This window comes from Mus caroli, unplaced genomic scaffold (assembly GCF_978045245.1).
Source record: "Mus caroli unplaced genomic scaffold, Mus_caroli_1 scaffold_3, whole genome shotgun sequence".
Taxonomy (NCBI): Eukaryota; Metazoa; Chordata; class Mammalia; order Rodentia; family Muridae; genus Mus; species Mus caroli.
The window spans coordinates 123578180-123595848 of NW_028227258.1; positions in this window are offsets into that span (position 1 = coordinate 123578180).

Sequence of the window (17669 nt, forward strand, 5' to 3'; positions counted from 1 at the left end):
GGGTAAGGTATTTGGCTTCATGCACCCACTCTAGAGATGAACAATCTTCAGTAGTAACATAACTAAAATATTTTCAATTGCATTTTGATACAGAGTGAAATTAATTAAAACACTGTTTATATATCAGCATCATTCTACTGGGGGAGGAGGGTTGTTGCCCTTTGGAAACTAGGTCTTGTGGCAATGCAGCTGACGGTGACCTTGAACTTGAGACTCTCCTCCTGGACTCAGCCTCCCAAGAGCTGGGGTTAGGGGATGGACACACTATTCCACTTGGTTCATCCCAGATTAACAAACTTCTCTGAAGATATGAGAACAATGTATATACAGCAGGAAAGATTACATCTCTTTCTGTTTGTCTCTTTTGCCTTTTCCCAATCTTGTAACTGAATCAACTAAAAACAAAAAGACAAAGAGGTGAAGGCTTTTATAAATAAGTAAATTAAGGAGGAACAACAATATGAACCAACCAGTACACCCAGAGCTCCCAGGGACTAAACCACCAACCAAAGAGTACACATGGAGGGACTCATGGCTCCAGCCACATATGTAACAGAGAGTGGCCTTGTCAGACATCAATGGGAGGAGAGGCCCTTGATCCTGTGAAGGCTTGATGGCCCAGTGTAGGGGAATGCCAGGACAGGGAAGCGAGAGTGGGTGGGTTGTTGAGCAGAGGGAGTGGGGGTGGGACAGGGGGTTTTCTGATGGGGAAACAAACAGAGGGGATAACATTTGGAATGTACATAAAGAAAGTATCTAATAAAAAATAAGTAAATTAAGTTCTGAGCCAGAAATTGAGCCCATGCTGACAATGTTAATATTATATTATAATATTAATTCTGTTGTTAATATTAATATTACGAAAAAGACCAAGAGAATAAAAGGCACACTGGGGAGGCCATGACAGGAGGGTCCTTGGGGCTCACTTGGTAGCCAGTTCAGCTGAATGAATGAGCTCCAGGCAAGGAGAGATCCTGTCTCAAAAATAAGGTGATGCAATCTGAGGCATAAATACTCAAGGTTGTAGTCTGGACTGTACACACACACACACACACAGAGAGAGAGAGAGAGAGAGAGAGAGAGAGAGAGAGCACATACATTCACATATACACATTCACGCACGCACCCCTGACCCATACCATACATAGTCACATACAATCACCTCACCACAGGCACCCCTCAACACACACACACACACACACACACACAGAGGAAATCCATATATAATAAGCTTCAGAAGTCTTCAGCAAAGAGCAGCATCTTTGTAAAGCATCTGCTACTACACATTAACAACAGTAAGCCAACCGCTCCATGGAACAGTAACTAGTAACCTTCCCTGGGCTCCTGTGATTTCCTCCCACCCCAAAGCACTTTCCCCACTGTGCTCTGGTCTTCCCCCGTCCCCTAAGAGCCTTGCTGGCTGGATAGTTACACTGGGTAGTTACACTGGATGACTAACATTGACCTATTTGAACAGTCTAGCACAGTACCTCAAAGTAAGTAAGCTCCCCTTGTAAGCTCATTTTTCTCTCCCCTATCTCTCCCAAAGCCTCATTTGAAATGAATGGATGTTACTGGGAGCTTCTGGTTGGTTCTTGATACACGAGCAGCCATGGCATTAGGAATTTAAATGACTCTCTTATTGTTGGCACTCAAACCTTAAAGAACAGAGTTACAAATTAAACAGGTTACAACAGCAGCTGATAAAGTGTGTCTAGCCTTGAATTCGAGGGCAGGAGTCTGGCTCTCAGGGCCCCCGGGATCCTGTTGGGGCCAAGAGGAAGGAGGGTGTAAGGACTAAATGGATTACATCACACTTAATTTCTCAGTGGGTTTGGCTTACTAAGCATTTGTGGATGGCACCATTTGAAACATGCTTTGAATTGCAGATGTTTTATAGCGTATGCACTATATTTAACTTGTTTCTTTAGGAAACAAAAGGATGCTTGTGAACTGCATGAAGCAGGAAGATTGAGGGGCTGGGAGAGGTCCTCCATCAATAAGACATTTGCTTTCCAGGACTTGAGTTCCATATCTGAATCTATAAGAAAGAGTTGGAAGTGGTGGGTCCCAGCACAATCGTGCTGAAGAGGTGGAGACAGACAGATCTCTGTGGCTGGAGGGTCAGCCAGTATAGTCCACTTGGTTAGTTTCAACCCAGTGAGAGATCCTACCTCACAAAAAGCAAGATGGTCAGTGTTGGAGGTATTTTTTTAACCATTTGAGTTCCTATATCTCTTACCCTTCCAACCTTTATTCCATCCTGATCCCTTCCAACCCCCAACACTAGATAGGAGAGAAAGAATGTTAGATTGACAAAAGGGTTATAGACATCTTAAGATTACTTCCTGCTAGTTAGGCTCATTGTGTCCCCAGGAGCAGGTCCAATCTTCAGAGGCAGGGTATCTCCAACTTTTTCTGGTCAAACAGCAAACAGGAGCAACAGCCTTCTCCGTGTGCTTGAGGCTCTCTCTGGACTCTGATGTTTATATCCTTGCCAGAGTCCCCAGAATTAAACCATCTGCAGCTGGCAATGATCACGCCCCTGCTACTGCACGACGCAAATCATAATCACTTGCTGTGCAGCAGCCTCTTATCCCATACCTGGGATGAAAACAAGTACATATTCACATAACATAACTGGGTTTTTAAAGAAACCAAAACTCTCACTACAGGACAGTGTCGGAGAAACAATAACATGGTCGTCCTCTGACCCCTGTGTACATGCATATATGTGCATATGAATAAGCACACACACACACAGAGAGAGAGAGAAAGAGAGAGAGAAAGAGAGAGAGAGAGAGAGAGAGAGAGAGAGAGAGAGAGAGAGAGAGAGAGAAAGAGAAAGAGCATCACTCTTTATTGTATAGGGGTGGAGGCTAGTCCAGTATAGTAGCAGGAGAGGCTAGGGAATGTTAGATCAGAGAAAAGTCACAGGAGAGGTGATTTCTTGGCATGTATATACTTTTTTGTTTTTTGTTTTCCTGCAAAGTGTAAAGTGAACTCACTCCATCAGTAAAGGAGAAGTAAGTAGTAAAGTATCCCAAGAGTGGAAAAAGTTTTAGACAGATGAAAAGTGGGTCAGGGACTAATTGAGAAGGGTCATGAATAACAGCAGAAACCGGGTGAATAACTTACAGTCACCTCGCCTCACTGGAGACCTGACATATCAGCTGTTGGCGTTGTAATTAAATCCTCATTCATAATATTAATGAGGACTCTTTCAATACGGGTGAAAGGCAAGTGCTAATCAAATAAGGAGTAATGAAGTGGAAGAAGCCAAGGTGCAGAGAGGTGTTTGGGAACCATGTCCCCAATGCCTTCATCCACCCCCACCCCCAGTTCTACCCTTGGGAGTCATTCCTGAAATCTCTTGGGACTTGTCTCACTCAATCTCCTTTGCAAGTTCTGAGCCTGCAGTCAGATACACTGCAGATTCAATCACCCACATGTGAAAATAATTGCATCTGTACCTAACATCGGGCTTCATTCCTTGTCATAAGTCAATGGGCAGTGCTTGGAAGCTACACTGACATACTGTGACGATGAAGAAGCTTACAGTATGCAGTCTCCAGCAGGTTATATGCAAACACTATGGCACTCTCACACACACACCCCCAATACACACACCCCAGAGGGAACCCAGGGCCATTGTAGGTTAGGCAAGCACTCTACCCTTAAGTTACATTCCCAGGCCCATCCATAAACTTCAGAACCTACAATTGAGCCAATCCCTGATAGATATCTAAGGGTGATTGGACTCACCAAGGAGATGGCAAGGGAACTAGAAAAGTGATATCATTGGCACACAAAGCATGACAAGATTGCGGGCATGCAAATACTTAGTACAATCTCAACGGGAGAGCCGAGAGAGAGAGAGAGAGAGAGAGAGAGAGAGAGAGAGAATCCCTAGCTGCACCTTAAATGACATACACGCTTCACAGTGATTCAGTGTGCTATTTAATTTTCTTGTCACGGTGGAAGGGTTATTTTAGCTCATGGCTCCAGACATACAGTCTGTCACAGTGGGAAGGCTTGGTGCTTGGTGGTGGGACTAGCTCCTGCTGATTATGGTGGAAAGCTGCTTGCTCACATTTGGGAATTCAAGCATCAGAGACAGGTGGGGTGGGGTGGGGTGGGGTGGGGTGGAGTGGGGTGTCCCTTCCATCCTTTATACTCTGTTAGGAATCCTAGGTCCCTGCACGGAGCTGCCTGCATCCATGAGTAGGCCTTTTCCACTCTGTTTTCCTCTGTGGAGCAGCCTCCCCAGCAAGTTGCAGACATATTTAACATGGGCCTCATTAGCATCCTGCCTAGAGCTATTCAACTGAGTGCAACCCCAGATAGGGATGACTTCAATATAACACAAAAAGAATAAACTTATTTTAAAATATTACAGTTTTTCTTTTTATAATATTTTTATAGCTTGATTGCAAGGTTCTCTGGAGTGTGAGCTTTGTAGCTAACAAGGTCATGTTGAAATTTTAAAATGATAGGCTGTCCTGAAAAGCTTTCTCCTTTCTCTTCCTCTTCTTCTTTCATTCATTCTTTTCTGAGACAGGGTCTTACTACATAGACCATGCTGGCCTCAAATTCACAAAGATCTGCATGCAAGGCATTTCTCAGTTCATTCAAGGCAGGAAATGGGTATCAGTGAGGAGAGTCAGAGCCTGAGGGAAAAAAATCTAGAGAGAAGGAGCAGTATAGAAAAAGGATGGAGAGAAGAGGAGAAGGGAGGGAAGGATGTAGAAGAGAGGAAGGGAGGGAAGGAGAGGGGAGGGGAGGAGAGGGGAGGGGAGGAGAGGAGGAGAGGAAAGGAGAGAAAAAGGGAGGGGAGGAAAGGAGAGAAAAAGGGAGGGGAGGGGAGGGGAGGGGAGGGGAGGGGAGGGGAGGGGAGGGGAGGGGAGGGGAGGGGAGGGGAGGGGAGGAGAGGGAGGAGAGAAGAGGGGAGGGGAGGGGAGGGGAGGGGAGGGGAGGGGAGGGGAGGGGAGGGGAGGGATTGCATCTCCAAAAGTAACTCTTAGCAGTCTTGTGGATGGCAAGAACTCAGGAAGGATTAGGGTGTTCTCTACATAGACAGCCAGGCCCAGGTGCCAGGCTTCACCCACTGTATTGAGAACTAAAGTGCCCCCAAGGACTTAATTATGTTAATTACATCCAAAATCTTTACTTCTGCAAAGCAGAACATACAGTGAGTACAACCTCAGTTGTAATGGAGAAACGACGATAATAACTTGAAGATCATGGAGGTTTTGAATTCCCTAAAATGTCTTGAGTGCTTTTCTATAACTCCCATCTATAATAGGAGAGTTGTGGACCTCATGTAGCCCATTCAATTTATCCTGGGGCATATAATATATAAATTATCACATGTATTAATAGTATGCTATATTTACAATATACAAAATTGTGCATTCTGAGAGGAAGAGAAAGAGAGAAAGAGAGAGAGGAAAAAAAACTTGTTTTCCTTTAGAGCAGAGATTTCAAGGGCATTAGAATAATAACCATTACTCAATTATTCCCGTCGCTGAAACAGGCTATCAGTATGTTTTATGCTGACAGATTTCAAAACCACAAAATGTCCCATGGACTTTTAAGTTTTGTGAAGTAATCGTTTTAATCACAATCTAAAATCCTACATCTCTGTTCTCATCTTACCTTTTAATTCTAAAAGAAAACCCTGGCTGTGGCTGCTGGCTTGTGGGCCATAATTTTCATTCATGGCTCTCCCTCTGCATGAATTAAGGCAATGGTTATTACCCCTTTTCCTCCTCTAAAGGTGATTTGATAATCACTGAAAGTGGAATAAAGAATGACTTAGTACTTGGCAGCTTCAACGCCTGTCTTTCCTGTAATTCATATTCATTCATCAAGTTACTGAATGGTCATGTGGAACAACTAGATCCTCACAGAGGAAATGCTGAAGAAAATACAGCCTGTATGTGGCTTCCAAAGTGTGGGGTCTGAAGTGCTAAGTGGGTTAGTGCATGCGCAATGCATAGGGAAAAAAAGAAGGCAGTATGAAGTGTTTCCTGGGCGGTGACTCTCCAGAGAGGGCTATTCAATGAGCCCTGCATACAGTAAAGGTGGCCAATGCTAAAACCTGATAGAATGGAACGGCGATCAGTTAGAAGACAGATTGCTCTGCAGTAGTGTAGGCTACAGTGAGGACTGGAAGTGGTGATCCGATCTGGTGCTAACACGTGGCAATGAGGAGAAGATGTCTATAAAAGCCTGGTCGCAAAGGTGATTTGTCCAGCAAGTCCACACATGCCTCTAATCTCAGCCCTCAGGAGAAGGAAGTGAGAAGATTGGGAGTTCCAGATCTGTTCCAGCCTGAGCTACGCAGTGAGAACCTGTCTCAAAAACACAAGGGATGGTTTGGGATGAGTACTGCCAAAATACATTGTATGGATAAAACAATATTCCACTAAGAAAAGAACCAAATCAAATAAAAGGTCCTTGGGTGAATAGGGAGATTTCATATAAACAATAAAGAGAAGAAGGGAGGGGTGTGGGGTAATGCCTAGTCTTGTGATTTGAGCAGCCAAAGGGAGAATGTACCCAAACAGTGACAGCGATCCAAGAGGAAGAACAGATTTGTGTGGGATGAGGAGATATGTTCATTGAGATTACAATGAAAACACCGTGGTGCCGCTATGTTACAGGAGAGTGTTTTTATAAAAGCAACTCTGTGGCTCTCTGGGCTCTGCAGAGCACATGTCTTTATTCAACGAGAGTTACAGAGGAATAAGAATGCCTGACAGAAGAGTAACAACACAGGGTGGGCGGGGTGGGGGTGGGGTTACATGTTGAGCACATATGGCCTCTGCCCTGAAGGAGATCACAGAGTGTAGGAAAAATCACCCAAATAATTAGTGTTGATTTTCTAGAAAGTGCCCTAGTTACAATGTGAGACCAGGTAGGTATGCCTGCTGACTCCATTTCTCAGCAGTGGAAGAATTTAGACATGCTGTAGGTTTGGGAGCCTATGATGAAATTATGGGGATGGGGGTGGGGGTAAGACCTCAATGGTTGGATTAGAATCACACAGGCTTTTTGTTCCTTCAAAAGAATGGTTGACTTTACCCTCCTGGTGACAGGGATTTGATAAAACCTCAGAACTTTTCAAAGAAAGGAGTGAAATGATTTCCAATGAACACCCCTGTAGCAATATGGCAGATGAATTGGAGAAGGATAGGTAAGGAAGACAGAGTTGTGGTTCCCTGATAAAAATAGAAACACCAAACAGATCCCAACCGTGGTGATAAGGAATCAAATGTGGACATGCTTATAGAAATTAGGATGAAACATGACAGGGCTGAATGCTCAGGGTGTGCTTAAGAGTACCGGGAGGCTGAGAATCGGGGAGTGGGGTGAACTGATGTTATTCGGGCCAAGTCTAAAGGCTCTGAACCATATGAGCTAAAGGACCGGATGCTGGAATTCTAAGTCCAAGGACAAATGCTATGGAATGGCTGCAGAGGGTTGTAAACCTCACAGATCCAAGGCCAGGAATTTTGGAAGAAAATTTATGCTTTTCATGGTGGTAGTGGGGGCGGGGGTATCTCAGGACATGGACAAACAGACAGGTTATCCTTTCTGCCCTCTTATTCTGTCTGACTCCAATTCTTTAGATGGTGCCAGATCCTCTGAGCTTGATGTTCCCCTAACTATCTGCCAACTCAGGCACCACTCTCCCCTGGATGTCCCTTCACAGACACTCAGAAATAATGCTTAACCAACTGTCTTGGAGGATTTGTGGTGGTACACACCTTTCTTCCCAGGGAAGGCAGAGGCAGGTGAGTCTCTGTGAACTTGAGGCCAGCCGGGGCTACACAGTGAGATCCTGTCTTGATATAAAATCCAATCAACCCCTTTCTGCAGCTAATTGGAGTTGCTGCTCTCCTGCCATGGCCTTAATTGCTAAATGGTGACATGAATGAAGATAGTGACCATAGTTTTATATGTTCGTGTGTGTATGTTCATGTGTGTGTGTGTGTGTGTGTGTGTGTGTGTGTGTGTGTGTGTGTGTGAGTGTGCAGGCACATGAGCACATGTTTCTAAACCACATTAAAGGGTTCTAAGATAAAAATCAATTTGCTTTTTCTTTATGCTGATGTTCAACTGATAGCTAAGGGGCTGGTGCCTCTCTAGATCCAGCTGGAAGGTGCACCAGTGGGACTGTAAGTCACTGCATCTCACCACTCCACAGACAGAGTGAAGAAACAAAGCCAGCTTGACTTAATGTCACTGCCAAGGGAAGTACAGAGGTTATTTTTACTAAAAATCTCACAGCTGGGTGTATTTCCTGCTACATATCTGTGTGAACCCGTTACCTTGGTAACCGCTCAGTGTGCTCTGAGCGGTCAGTTAACTATACAGTTTTCATGAACACTGCACTGAACTGTCAGGGTGAATAATATAGCAGTCATCATACTTTGTTATCCAGTCTAGGGAGTGTAGTGTAGGTTTTCTCAACAATGAAAGACATATGCCTGTCATCTACAGGAAAACAAGTGGCAATATTTACTGCTGATGGCAAAATATAGGCTTTCACGCTGCAATAAAAGTCTTGGAATAGAGCTGGAGAGATGAGTCAGTGGGTAAGAGCACTTGCTGCTCTTCCCAAGGACTTGACTTTAATTTCCCCCACACACAAGGAACTCACAATGGTCTGTAACTCCAGTCCTGGGAGATCGGATGCCCTCTTCAGTCACCAGATGTGAACTTGGTGAATGAACAGGCAAAACACCCATACATGTTTTATTTATCTTTGTCAAAGTGGCCAGAATTTTTAAATTGATTCTTTTAATAAAAGGCTACATACAGAGCAGTGTACAAAGTAAAGGTTTCTTTCTGGCATTTTTCTATGTACATGTCATCATGCCTAGTCCTTATCCTTCCTTCTCTGCTCAGGCAGCCTCCTCTCTCTCTCTTTTGAATGAGACTTGTGGGAATCCCAAGATGTGGGTTTTGATTCCTGTCATTCTGTATACTCTATAAGAGAATGTGTCTACCAGCCTCAGTGAGTATTAGCCACATCATAACAATTCAATGTTATGCATTCACGTCTGGAAAAAAACGCCCATCTGAAGTTTAAGGCAGAGCAACTGAATTTATTTTAATATGCCAATAAAACATACTGTGATAGTGCAAGACAGACCAACCAGACTTAATTGAATCAGTCAATTAAATGAATTGTCGTGAACTCAGATCCCATTTTGAAATTTAATGTTTAAGATGCCCCTGGTTGCCAAGTTTTGGTGCAATATAAAGCAAAACATTAATTGTTATATGAAAAAATTATTATAACTCTGTGTGTCTTTTTAAACTACATGTTGAGCTCAGCTTGGCTGTTGTATGTAAATACACGAGTGTATTTCCCAGGAGGCAAAGATCCCAGCTGTCTTTGATTACATCTGCCATTAAAGAGATTTGTTAAGGGGGAGTACTGAAGCCTTCTCATGGTCTTCCCTATTATGGCTTTGAAAAAAAAAACTTTTATAAAATTACATTATTTGTATTAGCATGTAATTGGCTTATGGTTATTTAAACATAATATATTTACACTCTTTGTTTTAATAGAGCAAGTACATTCCCACATGAGCATAGTTTGGAAGCTACATAAACATGATTATTTAATTATGTTAAACTATAAATGTGTGCTGAGGCAAAAAAAATAAAAATAAAAACTTGATGACCCAACATAGAGAATGAAAATAAGAAAAACAAGTGGCCGGCCTTAACAACTTATTCAGTAGAGTTAGATTTCAAATGTCACAGGTGTTCTTTTGACCTGCCTCTCTGGCAGAAGATTCCTGCCCCAGTGGCTTCCAGCCAAGAGAACAACAAACTTGGGGGCTTCTTGCGCTGGCAGTCATCCAGTCCTCCTGTGTCTTCCTTGCAGATTCAGTGTGCCCTGTTTGGTTTTGGTTTCCTTTGTCTTTAGAAAGGCCACACTGCAAAACTATTTACCCCCAACTCTATGATCTTCACTATCTCTACTCCGTATTTCAAAGTTATCATTGGCATTCGATGGTAAACATACTGACTTTCAAATCCTTGTGAAACCAAGGAAGAAGTTAGTGTCAGAGGTCATGGTGCAGAAGAGAGTTGGGCCAGGCAGGCCTGTTCAGGGGACAAGAGCAGAGGTGAACATTTGAAGGTGACCCTCTCCAGAGATGAGAAATGGGATGTGGAATCCTGAAAACCATCACACTGAAGGGGTAATGTATGAGATGGACCAAAAGAACACTGCAGAAGAAGTCAGCTCAACTAGCAGGGGTCTCTCTCAGAAAAAGTGTAATGCTAACATTGAATGCCAACCTGACAAGTTCTGGAATAATGCAGGAGACAAGCCTGAGCACGCCTGTGAGGGTGATTCTGATTGGCTCATTTAAAGTGGGAAGACATTAATAATGGGGAGTACCATTCTTTGGCTTGGGTCCTGGACTGAGTAAAAAGGAGAAAGCAAGCTGAGTGCCCGCATCCATCTGCTTCCTGACTGGTGCTTCTGTTGTCAGGCTTTCCCCACGATGATGGACTGTGTGGGCCAACATAAACCCTTCCCTAAGTTGCTTTGGTGAGGGTATTTTGTTACATCCAGGAAAGTAGCTGATAGAAAGTCATTGTTTGAAGCATCAAGACAAAGCAGGGGGACGGGGGGGGGGGGGAAGCCTGAGAATTAGCACATCTGAGGATCATTAGTGACATCTGTGACAGCAGTTTTTGTCAGAAGTGTGGAGGGGGAAACTTGCCAGAACTTAGATGTTGGAAATATTGGAAATATTGAACTTGGCGTAAATATTCTCCAAGATTTTAAGCTAAGGAAAATAGCACTCGTTCTTGCCTTCACTCATCCACCTGAGCTCCTGAGTGCTTTTTGATGTTTGGATTTTGCTCTGTTATTGAGAGACAACAGATGAGTTCTAATATGCAGAGCTGGGCAGTCCCTGGATTCCTTTGCTAGGATTGCCACCAGAGAAAGCAGTGGCCAATGATATGACCTACAGAATGTATCTTCTGGCTCTGGAAACCAGAAGCCTAAGACTTAGGCACCAGCAGGGGTGGCATCTGGCCAGGCCTTGACTTTGGTTTGACAGTGGCCATGTTGACACTGTGCCTTCACTTATCCATCCTTTATTCGAACATCCCTGCCTCTTCTTTTGAGGCTCCATTCCTACTGGGTTAGCGCTTGTAAACACATTTAACTTGAATGAACACCTATAGCCTTTTCTCCAAACACAGCTGGGCATCAGGGACTGGTTGAATTCATTTGGGAGTGAGGGAGAGGGGTCATTCAAAGAAACACCTGGTATTAACTGGCTGCATGTCTGCACTAACCAGGGAAAGTTCTGCTTTCTAACCAGAGAAAGTTCGAGTGAGAAAGCCCTCAGCCAAAGTGGCAGCTTAAGAGGCAAGATGAACTTCAGAACTCATGTTCTGAGGGTCAGAGGCTGTATATGTGCAGTGTGGCTCAGGCAGAGAATGCACACAGTAGAACAAAGCACAGAAGTCACAAAGCAAATACTGGTGACAATGTTGTAGAGGGACTGCTGCAGCAGGGACAGTTACAGAGTTAATAAGATGTCCCTCTTTGCATATGCATATATGCATGAATAAGATGCCCCTTTATGCATATGCATAGATTTCAGTATTGGGTCTCAAAAGTTCTACTTTCTGCATTTCATTGTATTTCATATATTCATAAAATACCCAGTTGTGGTGAAATAAACAAAGGTGAATCCACGGAACAAGGCACACTCAATCAAGATGGTGCCCACCCAGAGACAATGTCTCTGCTCTTCATTTCAAGTGGCGAGACTAAGGCCTCTTGTTCCTTTTAAGATTATTATTTTTCTTATGTTTGTAGATATGCCTGGTGAGCATAAACTCTGTGTATCCAGATGCCCTTGGAGACTTCAAGAAGGTGTTGGGTCCCCTGGAGCTTTAAAGCACTATAGGTGTGGCAGGTTGTTAAGGGGCAATTGGAAACTGATTCAAGCTGGGTGTGGTAGCACACACCTAAAATCCCAACCACTGAGGCTAGAGAAATTGATGAGCTAGAGGCCAACCTGGGCTACATAGTGAAACCTTATTTCAGAAACAAACAACAACAACAAAAAAGAAAACAAAGAGTAATGAGAGGGAGGAAGGGAGGGAGATAATGATGATGATGAGGGGGGGGGGAGTAGCGGGATGATAGAATTATAAACATTCTCATCCAGAGATGGGAAACTTAGAAAATAGTTTAAAGCTGATCTGGGGAAGGCCTGGGAACATCCTTTGTGGTTTAGGTTCTAGGCCGCAGGGATTTTCACTCTGAGCCCTTTTCCTCCTCCATGAAAAGTGGTTTGTGTCAGCTGAGTGGTCCTGCCAGCCTCAGCTTCCTGCTGGGATGGAAGGTTTGGAGGCTATGCTATAAGCATGGACAATCTCCTGGGGATGACATATTCTCAATCATATTTGGGGGTTCCTGTGGTTGTTTCCAGGTTTAGTCGTGGAGACAGAGTTGTGTTCTGAGACAGTTGTGTTCTTTGTGGTTTCTGCTGGGACCAGGAGGGACAGTGGCAAATCTACCTAGGGGTGCATGGGTTTGACTGATATCCTGGAGGCTACATTCAGTCTTCTTGATTCCTTGGGGTTTTTACTCTTTCTGGGGTTAAAAAAAAAGGTCAGCCACCCATTCAGTCTTTGTCTGAGCCCCAGTTCTGAAGCTGGGGAATTCCCTCCCGTGCCATCAAGATTCTGATAGCCTTTCACAGTCCTTTCCTAAGCTGCACTCATACTAAAGCAAAGGGCAACAAAGGGGATGGTTTCACCTTTGACACTTGGCAATCTGCACTGCTCTGCATCCAAACTTAGCAAGTCAATGCTTCGCATTACACACAGTCTCAGGAGCTAAGGTCCCTAAGCCTGCCCCCACAATGAGTCATGAATGTCCCTTCTTTCGGTTCTGATAACATGGTCTTCCTTAAGGCCTTCACACCCCTTCTCAGGCAATGCTTTTGTTTGTTTTGCCTTGATTAGTTTTGGTTTTGTTGTTGTTTTAGTCTGTGTTTCCAGTAACCAGCATTCTAAGGCTGTAAGTCTTGTCTATTATTCTTTAAAATGTCAGTGGCTTTTGTTCAGCCTCGCCACCCCACCCCCAGCCAATCCCTCTCATGTATCTGAGAATTTGCTAGCATAGCCTTGTGGTACTGGGTTCTATTGGTTTTCTATGGTGGGCAAACGAGTTAGCTAAGACTCGGCATCTGCTTACATATGGTAGCACCTGCCTATCACCCCACAGTTTCAGCCTGACTCAGATAACTCTAGGTTTATGGAGTTCAAATCAAGGTGCTGGCTGTGGGACTCCAGCTTCTGTTTCAGACTCCTTCCTGTGGCTGGGAGATTTTAGTATCCTAGAGATGTTGTCTTCAGGTCCCACTTCCTGTTGGCGGTTAGCCAGGCTTCCTGCCTAGCTCCCTGGGTCATTGTCCCATGCTTGCCTGTGCCCATTGCTGTTTCCAAGCCAGCAGAGGTGCACTAACCCCTCCTGCTGCCAGACACTGTGTACTCAGAACACTTCCTGAAACCCGTCACGCTTCTGGGATGGAACCTGGCATGTTTCATTTGTATGCAGTATCCTCTTTATGGGCACTCCTTCTGATAATCCTGTGTTGACTAATTGTCATCCATTTGACACAACTGGGAAGAGGGAACTCAACAAAAGAACTGTTTCCATCAGCCTGGCCCTTGGCCATAACTGTACGACATTTCTTGATTGCTAATTGATACACAAGGGCCCAGCCCATGTGTGGGCAGTACCATTCCCAGGCAGTGGACCTGGGCTGTATGAGGAAATTAACAGAGGGCTGGAGAGAGCCATTGGTTGCTCTTCTAGAGGACCCAGGTTCAGTTCTCAGCACCCACAGTCCCAGGAGATCTGATGCCTTCTGTTGGCTTCCTATTGGAGCCCTGCCTGTATGTGGTGTACAGACATACATGCAGGCAGACAGTCATATAATTTTTTTAAAAAAAAAACGATTCAGTTAAAGAGATGGAGAGAGAACTGAACAAAAACGGGAAGTAAGCAAGTAAGTAGCATTCCTTCATGGTTTCTGCTTCAGTTTCTGACTTCAGGTTGCCCTGGCTTCCTTTCAAGATGGACTATAAGATGTAAGCCAACTAAACCCTTCTCTCTCTCAGCTGCTTTTGGTCAGTGTTTACCACAGCATCATAAAGCAAATTAGGGCAGTTCCCTGCAATGAACTTTTGGTTTCTGCCTTGTCCTCAGGGCACACTTTGATTGCAGTGTTTTCTTGCAGCTCTGGCTTGCAGCCTTATCAAATGGTGGCACCTTGTCCTTCTGGACATTCCGGAACTGTGTGAGTTTCTAGTCTGTGCTGTGTGCACACACGCACACAAAGCACAGCTTGTCTCTTATCAATCACAGAAAAGTGCCAGTTGCTTGTATGTGCATGTGACTTTTCTAAGATCTTCCGGAAACAAATAATGAATGCATAGAAGAATATAAGGGATAAAATAGTCTCCATTTATTTTACTTGAAACTCAGCCAAATTAAACTACCATGCATTATGATACACACTCACAGTACCAAGATCATATCAAATAACAAACTTATCTGGGGAAGATACAGCCAGTGCCAACTATTATGTCATATAGTAAATTACCTTTGAAAAACATTTATCTTAATAGGTTTCGGTACATATTAATTTTTAACACTATAAATTAAGTAAAAATTTGACTTTCTTGTTTGATGGAATATTCCAACCAGTACTCAAAGTTTAAAAATTAGTTGATTTTAACTTTCTTAGTTTAAAATAATTTAATCTTCAAAAGTGCCAAATTTATGAACTAAGACCCACTTTCTGGAATTAGCTGCGGATACATGGCTATTTTGTTGGGTGTTGATTTGTAGAACACAGTGCGTGTGTTCAGCTCATGCTCTCCATGTGTATAGCTCAAAATCCCAATCAGGCGGTACTTGCCACCCACAGTTGGCATCCCTTCCCACCCCAATTAACATAACCAGTCCCCCACAGTTGCTCTCAGAGGCACACCTCCCAGCTCACTCTCATGTACATTGACTGGAAACTTGTTAAAGATACTTTTGACGGTTATTTTGTGTAGCAACAAGAAAACTAACAATGTAAATGCAAAATTCATTCGTTCCATACACATATTATACTCATGGCTGGAATTGATTTTATCCCATATTCTCAGCAATGCTGAACTGGGACTGGGACCCAGCCTGTGAAGGCACAAGCGGAGGTTCCCACTTGTGAAGAGATTTCAGCACTTTTCATGTTTGGAACATTTCTATCCCAGATTCTGAGTTATTATGTTTAACCTGTGTTTGTGGATCGCTCTGTGACTTCTCTTATCACTCAGCAGGGTACAGTTCTGACACTATGGTCATTTTGTTAGCCCTGAAGTTCCCGAGGACTCACAGGCTCAGTTGAACAATCCTGGCACTGGACACAGTGTAGTTCACAGTGCTGGAGCTTGTAACATTGGGACATGAGTATTTCCTGAGATGTTGAGCTGGCTGGGACTGTCCTTGCTGGCCCCTGAAGGGTTGATTGCTCTGCATAGCCTCTCAGATTAGGTAATGACTTTCTTCATGATGATTCTTAAATGTGAGCCTTCCTAAGCAGGAAATCCAGGCCTGGAGCTGGTATACTTTCATGTCTGTCACATTCTAATGTGGCCACAGGATACATAGAGAAGACTGTCTAAAGATACCCATTGCAGGGCCAGGGTGCATCTTGACAGCTACCTACGAGACACGGGTGGGTAGCTGGGGTTGGGGCAGGGGATTACCATTTCTGCCTCCCCTTTGAAGAACGAGAATCTTTGCACTTGTAGGACATGTTCCATGTTCTTCCATCAAAGCCACTGCTGACAGGACAGTTTTACAGCCTTGTTGGTCAGGCTCTGCTCTTTAACAAACTCCTTGCTCACTTGGAATTTCAATTTTTGCCAGAAGGATTCTTCACAGCAGGATAAGCTTAGGCGACATTCAATGAAAGTGAAAGGAAATTTTAACATCCACCTAATCAAAAATATAGGCTCCTACCTATGTTGACTTAAGAAAATTATGAATTACATCTTGGTGGCTAGCAAACAGCCAGCCTAACTTTAAACAAACAGGAACACACCACCCAGACACTGCAGCAAGGGCAGGCCTCCTGTGGTGTTGCAGGTCTTTTGGATCATGTGCATCAGCATCATAGTGCACCTCAGTGGGGGCTGTATAGAACAGGACCTGAAGCACCCACAGGAGCCTCTGGAGACCTTAGGAAAATGTCTGCTTTCTTAAGTCTTTTTTTTAAATCATTATTATGTAATAGCATGCATGTGTGTGTGTGTGTGTATGTACATGTAGGTATATGCATGTTACTGAAGGTGTCCCCAGAAGGTAGGATCCTCTTGGAACTGTAGGTTATGAGCCAACCATTGTGGGTGCTGGGAACTGAACCCCAGTTCTCTGCACTCAGCTCTTAACTTCAGAGCCCTCTCTCCAGCCCTGGAGGAGAATGTCCTACCAGATTTGTGACTCTCACAGATGCTAGCTTCAGTTTATTTACCCGGGTGCTTTCTAGCAAGTCATGTTGGTCTTCCTTGTAAAGGCAAGCTACCATCTGAAGTTATCAATGTGGCTCAGCAGATAGCAGTGGTTTTGGAACAAGGAAAAGTGAGGTGTGCTGCTGGGATCACAGACGCCTGAGGACAAGTGATTAAACCGTGTCTTTCATTTCCCTGGGAACGTTCATGTTAACAAATTATATGCAAGCTAATGAAGTGATTAATTTAGCCAGTTTCCTTGCTGTCTCACTGGAGGATGTGGAGCAGACATAATAAAGTTACACAAGTTTACCTTAACAGATGGCACTTAACATTAGTTTCAAATTGGTATAATTCTGTGTGATTATTGCTATGTTTCGCTATGACCATATGGCACGGGCCACATAGGACTCGTGAAGGTCACTTGTTACTAAGCTGCTTTCCAAGGTTCTCAGATATCTAAAATGTGGCTCAGAGGATGCTTGTGATCAGACGAGACTCTTCTGTGAAAGGAAGAGGGTGATTGGAGGTTGAAGTCAGATCATTAAAGCTGCGTGCAAGATCAATGCTTGAAATATTGTTAGAGGACCCTAACTTGAAGTTTAAAAATCCCTTTCTGCCTCTTAGAGGTGGACAAGGGTGAGCTCTAAATTCTCACTACGAAGCCTACTGTGGGTGCAACACTAGGGTCTCCTGACAGTTTATACCCTGTCTAGCTTTACAATCATCTGCTTAACTGTACTTAGAAGGTCTTTACCCCACTGGCCTACCATTCTACAAAACACAACTTCTCTGGGATCTCTCCTGTCCTTTGAGGGAAAACACATGAACCTCTTAGGTCTTACAAGCAAAAGCTACCTTCAGTGTGTTTTCTAGAAGAGGGCAGGCAACAAAGCACCTTCAATATATAAAGTTTATATAGGCACTCCTCTAGAAGGTACTCGGGAAGACAGCAACAACAGGATGTCCCATTATTAAGCTCAGGTCCTTTGAGGCAGTGTTTTAACTAAACTGCCCAGACTGGCCTAGAACTCTTAGTAATCCCCTTGTCTCAAGCTCTGGAGTACTGGAATTCTAGACATGAGTTACCATAT